This window comes from Pelobates fuscus, chromosome 9, assembly GCF_036172605.1.
Source record: "Pelobates fuscus isolate aPelFus1 chromosome 9, aPelFus1.pri, whole genome shotgun sequence".
NCBI classification, from domain to species: Eukaryota; Metazoa; Chordata; class Amphibia; order Anura; family Pelobatidae; genus Pelobates; species Pelobates fuscus.
In genome coordinates, this window is record NC_086325.1 from 115,197,224 (window position 1) to 115,209,861 (window position 12,638).

The following is a 12,638-nucleotide window of genomic DNA, read 5'->3' on the forward strand; positions in this document are numbered from 1 at the left end:
GTATGTGTTTCAGAGACCTGGAATCAGGAACATGTTAAAATTTGAGAGGGGGTGGCAAAGTTTTAAGGAGGCAAAATATCTACTACTACTACTTTTTGAGTGTGGTTCAATATTTTTGACTGGGAGAGATCACTGTTCTGCACAATTTCCCCACTCCAAGTGCAAAGTCAGGTCTGCACATTAAAGCTAGTTACAAAAGCTCACCTATTACATATTGGTCTTGGGTAGAGTTGAGCGAACCCAAGCCGCAAAGTTCGGGTTCGTACTGAACACTAAGTTTTTTGGACCCCAGACTTGAACACGGACCTATCACTGTATGTTCGGGTTGTAGTTCCGTGTTCGGCGATTTAATGACGCGTTTTGAAAGGCTGCATGGCAGCTAATCAACAAGCGATTGACTCGTGTGCCCTTACTAATGGCATGGCTGTGATTGGCCAGTGCAGCATGTGACCCAGCCTCTATATAAGCTGGTTACTTAGTATTATTAAATTATGTATGTTCGGGTTGTAGTTCCGTGTTCGGCGATTTAATGACGCGTTTTGAAAGGCTGCATGGCAGCTAATCAACAAGCGATTGACTCGTGTGCCCTTACTAATGGCATGGCTGTGATTGGCCAGTGCAGCATGTGACCCAGCCTCTATATAAGCTGGTTACTTAGTATTATTAAATTATGCCCCTACTCGCTATACCGCGAGTAGGTGCATGTCTATTAAACAGTGAACAGCCTGTGGCTGCACACTGTTAAAAAAAAAAAAAGAAAATCCCCCCTCCTGATCTCCCACCCGCAATGCGCGAGTGGGGGCTTTTAAACTAAAGGGCGGACCTATTGCCCCCCAGGGCCCCACCCCTGAGTGGTGGGTGGTGGCCCTAAATATCAATAAGGGGGGGACCTATTGTCCTCCCCCCTGGCCCCCACCCCTGCACGGCGGGAGAGGCCCTAAATAACCATAAGGGGGGGACCTACTGTCCTCCCCCCCAGGCCCCCACCCCTGGGGACATAAATAAGAATTTGGGGAGGACCTACTATCCTCCCCCCTGGCCCCCACCTCTAAGCAGCGGGTGGGGGCCCTAAATACAAATTTAACCCCCCTCCCGGTGACTAGGGGTCCCCAAACCCCTAGTCACCCCACTCCCCCCAAATAATTAACCCCTACCTACCCCCCTCATCCTAGAAAATAATGAGGGGGACCCGTATCTAAATACATGTAAAAAAAAAAAATAGACTTACCATTTGATCAGTGGCGTACACATGACTCATGGGGCCCCGGTGCGAAAATTGATCCGTGGGCCCCCCCCCCCCTCACTCTTACTCTGCGCGGGCCGGGGCAGTAACACATGGCGGCGGGCACCTGGTCACAGGGGTTGCAGGGCTGCGACCGCGGTATGTACGCCAGTGCATGCAGATGCACACACACTTAAAGGACCACTACAGACACCCAGATCACATCAGCTCAATGAAGTGGTCTGGGTGTCAGGTCCCTCTAGTTGTAACCCTGCAGCTGAAAGCATAGCAGTTTCAGAGAAACTGTTATGTTTCACTGAGGGTTAATCCAGCCTCTAGTGGCTGTCTCACTGACAGCCGCTAGAGGCGCTTCCGCCATTTTAAGACACTGAACGTCCATAGGAAAGCATTGAGTAATGCTTTCCTATGGGCGGTTTGAATGCGTGCGCGGCTCTTGCCGTGCATGCGCATTCGGAGCTGAGAGGCGGAGGGATCCCCAGCGCCATGGGAGTCCGGCGCAGGAGAAAGGTAAGTGCTGAAGACACACACACACACTCTCACGAACAAATGCATACACACTAGCTAACAGACACACACATTTACTGACAGAGACACACTCAGCGGCAGACATACATACACACTCACTTACAAAACATACACTCTCACTGACAAACACACACTCACTAACAGACATCAAACAGACTCACTAACACACACACAAACACACTCAGTAACAGACACACACAGTAACACACTCACTGACACTCACTAGCAGACACACACACTAACACAAACACCAACACTCACACTAACACACACACACACACTAACACTCACACTAACACTGCGACCCTGGTATGTACGCCACTGTACCGAGCCATAATAATACCACGAGCTGCAATAATAATCCAAACTGTAATAATATACCGAGCCATAATAATACTCTGAGCTGTAATAATAAACTGAACAGTAATAATATACTGAGCCATAATAATACTCAAGCTGTAATAATAATCTGAACAGTAATAATATACTGATCCATAATAATACCACGAGCTGTAATAATAATCCAAACTGTAATAATATACCGAGCCATAATAATACTCTGAGCTGTAATAATAAACTGAACAGTAATAATATACTGAGCCATAATAATACTCAAGCTGTAATAATAATCTGAACAGTAATAATATACTGATCCATAATAATACTATGAGCTGTAATAATAATCCAAACCCTAATAATATACTGTGCCATAATAATACTACGAGCTCTAATAATAATCCAAACTGTAATAATATACCGAGCCATAATACACTTACACTCACACACACTTACACTAACACTCACACTCACACACACACACACATACACTCACACTCACACACACTTACACATGTTTTTTTTTTTTTTATTTAATCCCCCCAGCCTCCCTACCTTTTGGAGTGCTGAGGGGATTCCCTGGGGTCCAGTGGTGCAGCTGGGCTCCTAGGCGGCCGGTCAGGCTGGCCGGTGCGCGAGGGAGCACTCTCCCCTGAGTGCTTCCTCTTCAGCTCCCTCGCGCGCCGCGTAGGGATGCCGGCGCCGGAAGATGACGTCATCTTCCGGCTCCGGTATCAGTGCGGTGCACGAGGGAGCTGAAGAGGAAGCACTCAGGGGAGAGTGCTCCCTCGCGCACCGGCCAGCCTGACTGCCCGCCGGGTGTAAGCAGGGCCAGCCTCGGGGGGCCCTGAGGTGGCCTGCTCCTGGGCCCCCCGGGAGAAGAGGCTGGCCCAGTGGGTACATACAGGGTCGCAGGGGCGGCCGGTATGTACGCCACTGCATTTGATGTCTTCTTTCTTCTAAACGCTTCTTTTTTCAGCCCCAAAAAAGGCCAAATAAAAATCCATAATCACCCTCTCCCCACTCAGGGGTGGGGTCAAGGGGGGGAGGTGGGGGGGGACAGTAGGTCCTTATTGTTATTTATGGCCCCCACCCACCGCTCAGGGCCACTGGCTGCTCACTGTTTACTAGACATGCCTCTACTCGCGTTAATAGCGAGTAGGGGCTGAATTTACTAATACTAAGTAATCTTTACTTAGTATTAGTAAATTTGGCTGAAAGAGGTGTTTCAGCCATTTGGTAGATCGATTCCTAATACCGTGGGAATTAGGGAGTTATCTACTAAACGGCTGCTTATTTGATGTATTTTATGTTATTGTAAGTGATTTCCCTATCCACGTTTGTTTGCAGGGCACTTGTCCTACTCTTACCCCCATTGTACTTCCTTTTGCAGTCCTCAAGCCTTTTCCAGGACTTTTTTAGAGGCATTTTTGTGCCCAAAAGTTCGGGTCCCCATTGACTTCAATGGGGTTCGGGTTTTGGGTCAAATTCGGGGTCAAGTTCAGCCGAACCCACCGGACCCGAACATCCAGGTGTCCACTCAACTCTAGTCTTGGGTAAAGTCTCAATTCCATCAGACTCTGTAAGAAAGCTTGCATATATGGTTGTAGCTACAGTATGGGCTTCCTTGGGATGCATAAAGATACTCCTAAAGCACTTCAGCTTGCTGAAGTGCTTTATATGTGAAGAGAGTGTCCTCTTTTTCATTTTACAAAAACTACATATTTCCCATACTTGTGGCTTTTCCACTTGGAACTCCCCAAAACAGATAAAGATACTAAATGTTTATTAATTAATATTTTTCTAGCTATTAAAACATGTACAGGTAGTTCCTGACTTTACAAACTAATTGGTTCCGAAACCTAGTTCATAAAGTAAAAAAATTACATTGTGTCTAATTTCCCATAGACACAATGTAATAAACACGGGTTCCGTTCCTGACTAGTGATGTCGCGAACACGTCATTTTCGGTTCGCGAACGGGAACTTCCGCAAACGTTCGCGAACCGGGCGAACCGCCATTTTAAATTTTAAAACCCACAGGGACTCTTTCTGGCCACAAAAGTGATGGAAAAGTTGTTTCAAGGGGACGAACACCTGGACTGTGGCATGCCGGAGGGGGATCAATGGCAAAACTCCCATGGAAAATTACAGAGTTGATGCAGAGTCTGGTTTTAATCCATAAAGGGCAGAAATCACCTAACATTCCTAAATCACAATGGATATGGATTGACACCTGACATATGACATATTGACACCTTGACATATGGATTGACACCTGTCCTCAGAGCCCCTGATACACACTGACACAGAGCAGAATAGGGACTGTTCCCCCTACATAGGGTCACTTGGCAGATATGGATTGACACCTATCCTAAGGATCCCTGATACACACTGACACAGAGCAGAATAGGGACTGTTCCCCCTACATAGGGTCACTTGGCAGATATGGATTGACACCTACCCTAAGGATCCCTGATACACACTGACACAGAGCAGAATAGGGACTGTTCCTCCTACATAGGGTCACTTGGCAGATATGGATTGACACCTATTCTAAGGATCCCTGATACACACTGACACAGAGCAGAATAAAGACTGTTCCCCCTACATAGGGTCACTTGGCAGATATGGATTGACACCTGTCCTCAGAGACCATGATACACACTGACACAGAGCAGAATAGAGACTGTTCCCCCTACATAGGGTCACTTGGCAGATATTGATTGACACTTTCCTCAGAGACCATGATACACACTGACACAGAGCAGAATAGAGACTGTTCCCCCTACATAGGGTCACTTGGCAGATATGGATTGACACCTATCCTAAGGATCCCTGATACACACTGACACAGAGCAGAATAGAGACTGTTCCCCCTACATAGGGTCACTTGGCAGATATGGATTGACACCTGTCCTCAGAGACCATGATACACACTGACACAGAGCAGAATAGAGACTGTTCCCCCTACACAGGGTCACTTGGCAGATATTGATTGACACCTGTCCTCAGAGACCATGATACACACTGACACAGAGCAGAATAGAGACTGTTCCCCCTACATAGGGTCACTTGGCAGATATGGATTGACACCTATCCTAAGGATCCCTCATACACACTGACAAAGAGCAGAATAGAGACTGTTCCCCCTACATAGGGTCACTAGGCAGATATTGATTGACACATGTCCTCAGAGACCATGATACACACTGACACAGAGCAGAATAGAGACTGTTCCCCCTACATAGGGTCACTTGGCAGATATGGGTTGACACCTGTCCTCAGAGACCATGATACACACTGACACAGAGCAGAATAGAGACTGTTCCCCCTACATAGGGTCAATTGGCAGATATGGATTGACACCTATCCTAATGATCCCTGATACACACTGACACAGAGCAGAATAGGGACTGTTCCCCCTAAATAGGGTCACTTGGCAGATATGGATTGACACCTGTCCTCAGAGACCTAATTGTGTAATAATGGTAATACTATTGCCTATTATATAATATTGGCAGGGGCAAGGAAATTCCCTCTAAATAGATGGGTATAGGCAGAGAGTATGGAGACCGGAGTGATAAAGTGTCAATAAGGTGATATAAAGTTAAATGTATCACGGACACACAGCCACCCTTTCTCTTAGCTAGTTTCCAGAAATGCTGAATAGGAAGAAGGGCTATAAAGACCCAGAGAGGTCTAAGAAGAATCCTTTAAACTAGCCCTAACCTCCTTAAACACCTTCAAGGGTGTTCTAAGCTAAAGCTCAATCTAAACGTTTAGATGACTGCCTGATTTCCCATCACAGATGCTGGCTAGGAATAACAGTGTCCAAGACAAAGAGTGGGTCTAAGTGCCCATAGTGCAGTAAAGTGTCCCTAGTGAAGTGAAAAAGAGAATAACGAGCTGGCGCCCAAGAGAATAACGAGCTGGCGCCCTATCAGGGGACGTGCATAGGGTATCAATTTTAGGAACCGGGAGATGGAAAAAGATGCTTGGTCGGTCCTCCTACTTCAAATTTGGGGCACTGCGCGTGCAATCTAATGTGCCACCAGATAGGAGTGGTGTGTTAAGTAGTACTATTCCTATCAGTTTAATCCCTGTTATGTGCCTTTTTTTTGGTTTGGCTTTTGAAGCCACAGTGCAGCACCATAGGGCCGAAAAATTAGGCATGTACACATGCCTGAAAAATTAGGTATTGTTGCAGCCGCTACTGTAGCAGTGGCCATAAAAATTTATGTTTGTTTCCCAGGCAGAAAGTGCCCTAAAACATTGCGCCTTGAACCCTAGTTGGTGGCGGATAAGTCACGCAAGTCAATCGGCATTCAGAGCTAAAATACAGCAGCGTGTGGACCATTTTTAGCCCAAGGCAGCTCATCTCATCAGGCCTTTTTTAGTCGAATGTATTGCCCAGTGTCAGTCCCTTCGGGATCCATCCCTCATTCATCTTAATAAAGGTGAGGTAATCTAGACTTTTTTGACCTAGGCGACTTCTCTTCTCAGTGACAATACCTCCTGCTGCACAGGACACTTGAAGCGGGGCAGGCCAGAAGTTCTATCGCAAATTGGGATAGCTCAGGCCACAGGTCAAGCCTGCACACCCAGTAGTCAAGGGGCTCATCGCTCCTCAGAGTGTCGATATCTGCAGTTAAGGCGAGGTAGTCTGCTACCTGTCGGTCGAGTCGTTCTCTGAGGGTGGATCCCGAAGGGCTGTGGCGATGCGTGGGACTTAAAAAGGTCTGCATTTCCTCCATCAACAACATGTCTTTAAAGCGTCCTTTCCTTGCCGGCATGGTCGTGGGAGGAGGAGGATGAATTTCACCTCTTCCCCTGTTAGATTCCCGTTGTGCTGTGACATCACCCTTATACGCTGTGTAAAGCATACTTTTTAATTTATTTTGCAAATGCTGCATCCTTTCCGACTTGTTGTAATTCGGTAACATTTCCGCCACTTTCTGCTTATACCAGGGGTCTAGTAGCGTGGACACCCAGTACAGGTCGTTCTCCTTCAGCCGTTTTATACGAGGGTCCCTCAACAGGCACGATAGCATGAAAGACCCCATTTGCACAAGGTTGGATGCCGAGCTACTCATTTCCCGTTCCTCCTCCTCAGTGATCTCAATTAAGGTATGTTCTTCCCCCCAGCCACGTACAACACCACGGGTACCAGATAGGTGACAACGAGCACCCTGGGATGCCTGTTGTGGTTGGTCTTCTTCCTCCTCCTCAAAGCCACATTCCTCCTCTGACTCCTCTTCCTCACAATCCTCTTCCAGCGTTGCCGCAGGTCCAGCAAGCAATGCTGATAAGGCTGATTCTGGTGGTGATGGTGACCACAACTCTTCCTCTTCACGCTCATCTACGGCCTGATCCTGCACTCTTCGCAGGGCACGCTCCAGGAAGAAAACAAATGGTATGATGTCGCTGATGGTGCCTTCCGTGCGACTGACTAGGTTTGTCACCTCCTCAAAAGGACGCATAAGCCTACAGGCATTGCGCATGAGCGTCCAGTAACGTGGCAAACAAATTCCCAGCTCCCCAGAGGCTGTCCTAGCACCCCAGTCATAAAAACATTCATTAACGGCTTTTTCTTGTTGGAGCAGGCGGTCGAACATTAGGAGTGTTGAATTCCAATTTGTCGGGCTGTCGCAAATCAAGCGCCTCACTGGCATGTTGTTTCACCGCTGGATATCTGCAAAGTGCGCCATGGCCGTGTAAGAACGCCTGAAATGGCCACACACCTTCCTGGCCTGCTTCAGGATGTACTGTAAGCCTGTGTACTTATGCACAAAGCGTTGTACGATCAGATTACACACATGTGCCATGCACGGCACATGTGTCAACTTGCCCAACTTCAATGCCGCCAACAAATTTGAGCCATGTTACTCTGTATATAGAGGGAGCCATGTTTACACAGTATATAGAGGGGAGCCATGTTACTCTGTATATAGAAAGGAGCCATGTTTACACTGTATATAGAGGGGAGCCATGTTACTCTGTATATAGAGGGAGCCATGTTTACACGGTATATGGAGGGGAGCCATGTTACTCTGTATATAGAAAGGAGCCATGTTTACACGGTATATAGAGGGAAGCCATGTTACTCTGTATATAGAGAGGAGCCATGTTTACACTGTATATAGAGGGAGCCATGTTACTCTGTATATAGAGAGGAGCCATGTTTACACTGTATATAGAGGGGAGCCATGTTACTCTGTATATAGAGAGGAGCCATGTTTACACTGTATATAGAGGGAGCCATGTTACTCTGTATATAGAGAGGAGCCCTGTTTACACTGTATATAGAGGGGAGCCATGTTACTCTGTATATAGAGAGGAGCCATGTTTACACGGTATATAGAGGGGAGCCATGTTACTCTGTATATAGAGGGAGCCATGTTTACACGGTATATAGAGGGAAGCCATGTTACTCTGTATATAGAGGGAGCCATGTTTACACGGTATATAGAGGGGAGCCATGTTACTCTGTATATAGAGGGAGCCATGTTTACATGGTATATAGAGGGGAGCCATGTTTCTCTGTATATAGAGGGAGCCATGTTTACACTGTATATAGAGGGAGCCATGTTACTCTGTATATAGAGGGAGCCATGTTTACTCTGTATATAGAGGGAGCCATGTTATTCTGAATATAGAGGGGAGCCATGTTACTCTGTATATAGAGGGAGCCATGTTTACACGGTATATAGAGGGGAGCCATGTTACTCTGTATATAGAAGGGAGACATGTTACACTGTATATAGAGGGAGCCATGTTACTCTGTATATAGAGGGAGCCATGTTTACTCTGTATATAGAGGGAGCCATGTTACTATCTGAGGTGGTTAACTATGATTGGCCCTGGCATGTTTGTTAGTCTGGCCTGCATGGTTGTCTGGCATGAATAAAAGTAGCATGTTTCAACTATATTAGTAGTTAGACTAATTTGCACTAAAACATGGAAGACATCCTAGTATGAATCGTGATCAACCGCTCTCAGAGACTATGCATTGCGACATGTATATGATGTGGAAAGGTTAACTGTTATGACTGTCTATAGACGAAGTGGCTTTAGCTGCACCTTAAGGATCACCAGTCCGTGGGTGCTGTATCTCTGCGACTGCTATTCAGGAGCCATAGATTGCCGGGTATTGTTGCCAATGCTATTCAGGAGCCATAGATTGCCGGGTATTGTTGCCAATGCTATTCAGGAGCCATAGATTGCCCGGTATTGTTGCCAATGCTATTCGGTGGGTGAGTCCTGTAGCCTCCTGGACTGTTTGCGGTTGTTTGGGGTGCGTTAAATGGGGAGTTTAGTCTGTCACTGTGAAGCGGGCGTATCCCTTACACTACCTGATCGATACAACATCATACCTGATGTTTTAAAGCACGTTATTCCAAACAATTTAGGAATGTTAGGTGATTTATGCCATTTATGGATTAAAACCAGACTCTGCATCAACTATGTAATTTTCCATGGGAGTTTTGCCATGGACCCCCCTCCGGCATGCCACAGTCCAGGTGTTAGTCCCCTTGAAACAACTTTTCCATCACTATTGTGGCCAGAAAGAGTCCCTGTGGGTTTTAAAATTCGCCTGCCTATTGAAGTCTATGGCGGTTCGCCGGGTTCGCCCGTTCGCAAACATTTGCGGAAGTTCGCGTTTGCCGTTCGCGAACGGAAAATTTCATGTTCGTGACATCACTATAAATAAGGTAATTTAAAGAATCTTAGTTATCTCTGTAACATTTGTCTTTATTTACCTTTTATTAGAAAAATACCTAAATTTACAAGTTACATATTAGGTTAATCCTGAAAATCCAGCAAAGATAGCATTCTAAAAAATGGGAGCAGATGATCTGCAAAAAGATTAACATCCAAGCTGTGCAGGGCTTCCTGACTAAAAGATGCAAGAGATTCCAGTACAATCTTTGAAAATGGAAAGTTCAACTTAAAACAACATTTTGTCTGCATTCTTCTCCTTTCAAACTGTCCTGCAACTTTCCTTAGGTGGCCAAGCAATGCATTGGCTGGACAACCTGTTGTCTTAGTTCACATTGTATTATTATTACATGGCCAAGCAACAAAGTTGCTGGACAACCTAAAAAAATTTACAAATTCAAAAACATTTGGAAAAACACTGCTATATACATCAGCTATACAAACACATGGTCATCTGTTTAACCCCTTAATGACCAAGCCGTTTTTCAAAATTCTTGCCGCTGGGACCAAGGCTCTTTTTACATTTCTGCAGTGTTTGTGTTTAGCTGTAATTTTCCTCTTACTCATTTACTGTACCCACACATATTATATACTGGTTTTCTTGCCATTAAATGGTCTTTCTGAAGATACCATTATTTTCATCGTATCATATAATTTACTATTAAAAAAATAATAAAATATGATGAAAAAATCGAAAAAAAAACACTTTTTCGAACTTTGACCCCCAAAATCTGTTACGCATCTACAACTGCCAAAAAACACCCATGCTAAATAGTTTCTAAATGTTGTCCTGAGTTTAGAAAGGCCCAATGTTAGCATGTTCTTAGCTTTTTTTTTGGAAAGTTATAGGGCTATAAGCACAAGTAGCACAAGTAGCTATTTCCAAACCAATTTTTTTCAAAATTAACATTGTAACACTGATATCTGTCAGGAATCCCCGAATCACCCTTCACATGTATATATTTTTTAAAAGAAGACAACCTAAGGTATTAAACCTGGGTATTGTGAATCTTTTCATGCAGCCATTTTACCACCAATCTATGCCAAATAAAAAAATACAAAAAATAATTGGTGATTTGTTTGAGACACATAGCAATTTAAGAATATATGTACTGAGAACTTTAAGGGTTTCTGCCAAATAACATCAATATGTGTTCAGCAACATCTCCTGAGTACAGCGATACCACACATGTATAGGTGTGTTGGGTTCTCTGGGGGCTAAAAGACCTTAATTGTAGGGTGCGCATTCCAGTTTTCCAACTTGGAATTTTTACAGTAAGTCATCAAGCACCCATGTCCCATTTGGGACATTTTTGAAGCCGGACCATATATTTTTGAAAAGTAGACACCCTAGGGTATTTCAAATGGTGGTATTTTAACACTTTGCATGCACTAATTCTACCACCAGTCTCTGTCAAACATTTGGGGAGTATCGTGTAGGATGACAGGAGGGGAGGGTCATCGCATGACAATTCCAGGAGGACTTGGAACCAGAGTTGCCTCTGCCATAATTGTTACCTGTTTAGACCAGACATGATATGGACAGTTGTAATCATTGCAAAAGGGGAAAGGCATAAGCTGGTTAGGCCAGCCAAATCTACAGAAAGGCATCCATTGTCTTGTTTTTCGGATCTGGTAGCCAGCTTAAGAAGCCCAGAGTTTGATGATTGCTGCGAGAAGCAAACAGGTCCAACTGGGACCCCTCAGTGACTAGAGAACCCCTGTAAGATTAGTCTTCCCTGGCAGATACTCCGTCCTCAGTGAGATGTTGCAGGATGATAAAAATTAAAGATATCTTATGTGATGTCCAACAGTTCGTGGGAACGTGTGCCACCCAGCTGATTGATGTAATTACTGCGGACACATCCCGAGCAGAATGCAACAGTTGGACTACTCCTTTGCCACACTGCATATAGTGACAGATACATCATAGAGGACGAATTATATCCAGCAGTTTATCCTGGCTACCTCTGAAGCGTTTTTTTAACACCAGCCACCACGTGCCATGAAGACCACCATCAATTGGTCAAACTTTGGCACCTGTGCCACCTTGTCTGGTAGGTAAGGACATGGGCATTTTGACCACAAGTGATTGCATACTTCTTTATACGATGGCTTATAAGTGCATACATTTGGCCAAGTGCTCAGAAGTTTTCCAATCCCCAGAATGTGGGTGGTGAATATTGCATGGGTCAAACATTTTGACAGGTAGAGTCCAGGATCACTTCAGCATCTTTCTGGAGCACAAACTCTGCAGCACCATCATCCTCAGCCATCTGGAGCTCACCCAGAAAGATTTCCCATATAAAGTCAGAACCTGACATGGACCTCGAACTCCAAGCATCATTAGCACGTCCACCTGCCATTGGTCCAGTACGGACAGGGAGCAAGGCAGATCTAGGTCCTCATTCAATGAAAGGTCTTGGAGTAGAGTTGGGGCAGGGGGTGCCATCGCCATGCTACTTTTGGTGGGCACTTTGCCGTTACCCTTTCCAGTGGCATTTGGTGAGAACATTCTTTGGCAGGGGAATCAATAACATCTTAATCAGTCCCACAATGAGTTTAGCAGTAGAGAAGGCCTTAGTGGGATCAGGTCTTGCAGTAAGCACTTTGGAGAGTGCCTTCTCCACAGACATAGCCACATTGGTCATGGCCTCAAAATCCACAGAGGGAGCTTGGGAGTCCTCCATAGTCATAAAGTCACGGTATACAAAATTGGGGCTCACTTAAGGCGTAGACTCAGTAGGAAGTCAAGCAGAGTAATGAAATAATTAGACATCGCGTAGGCCAAATGAGGCAAGCTTTAGGCATGG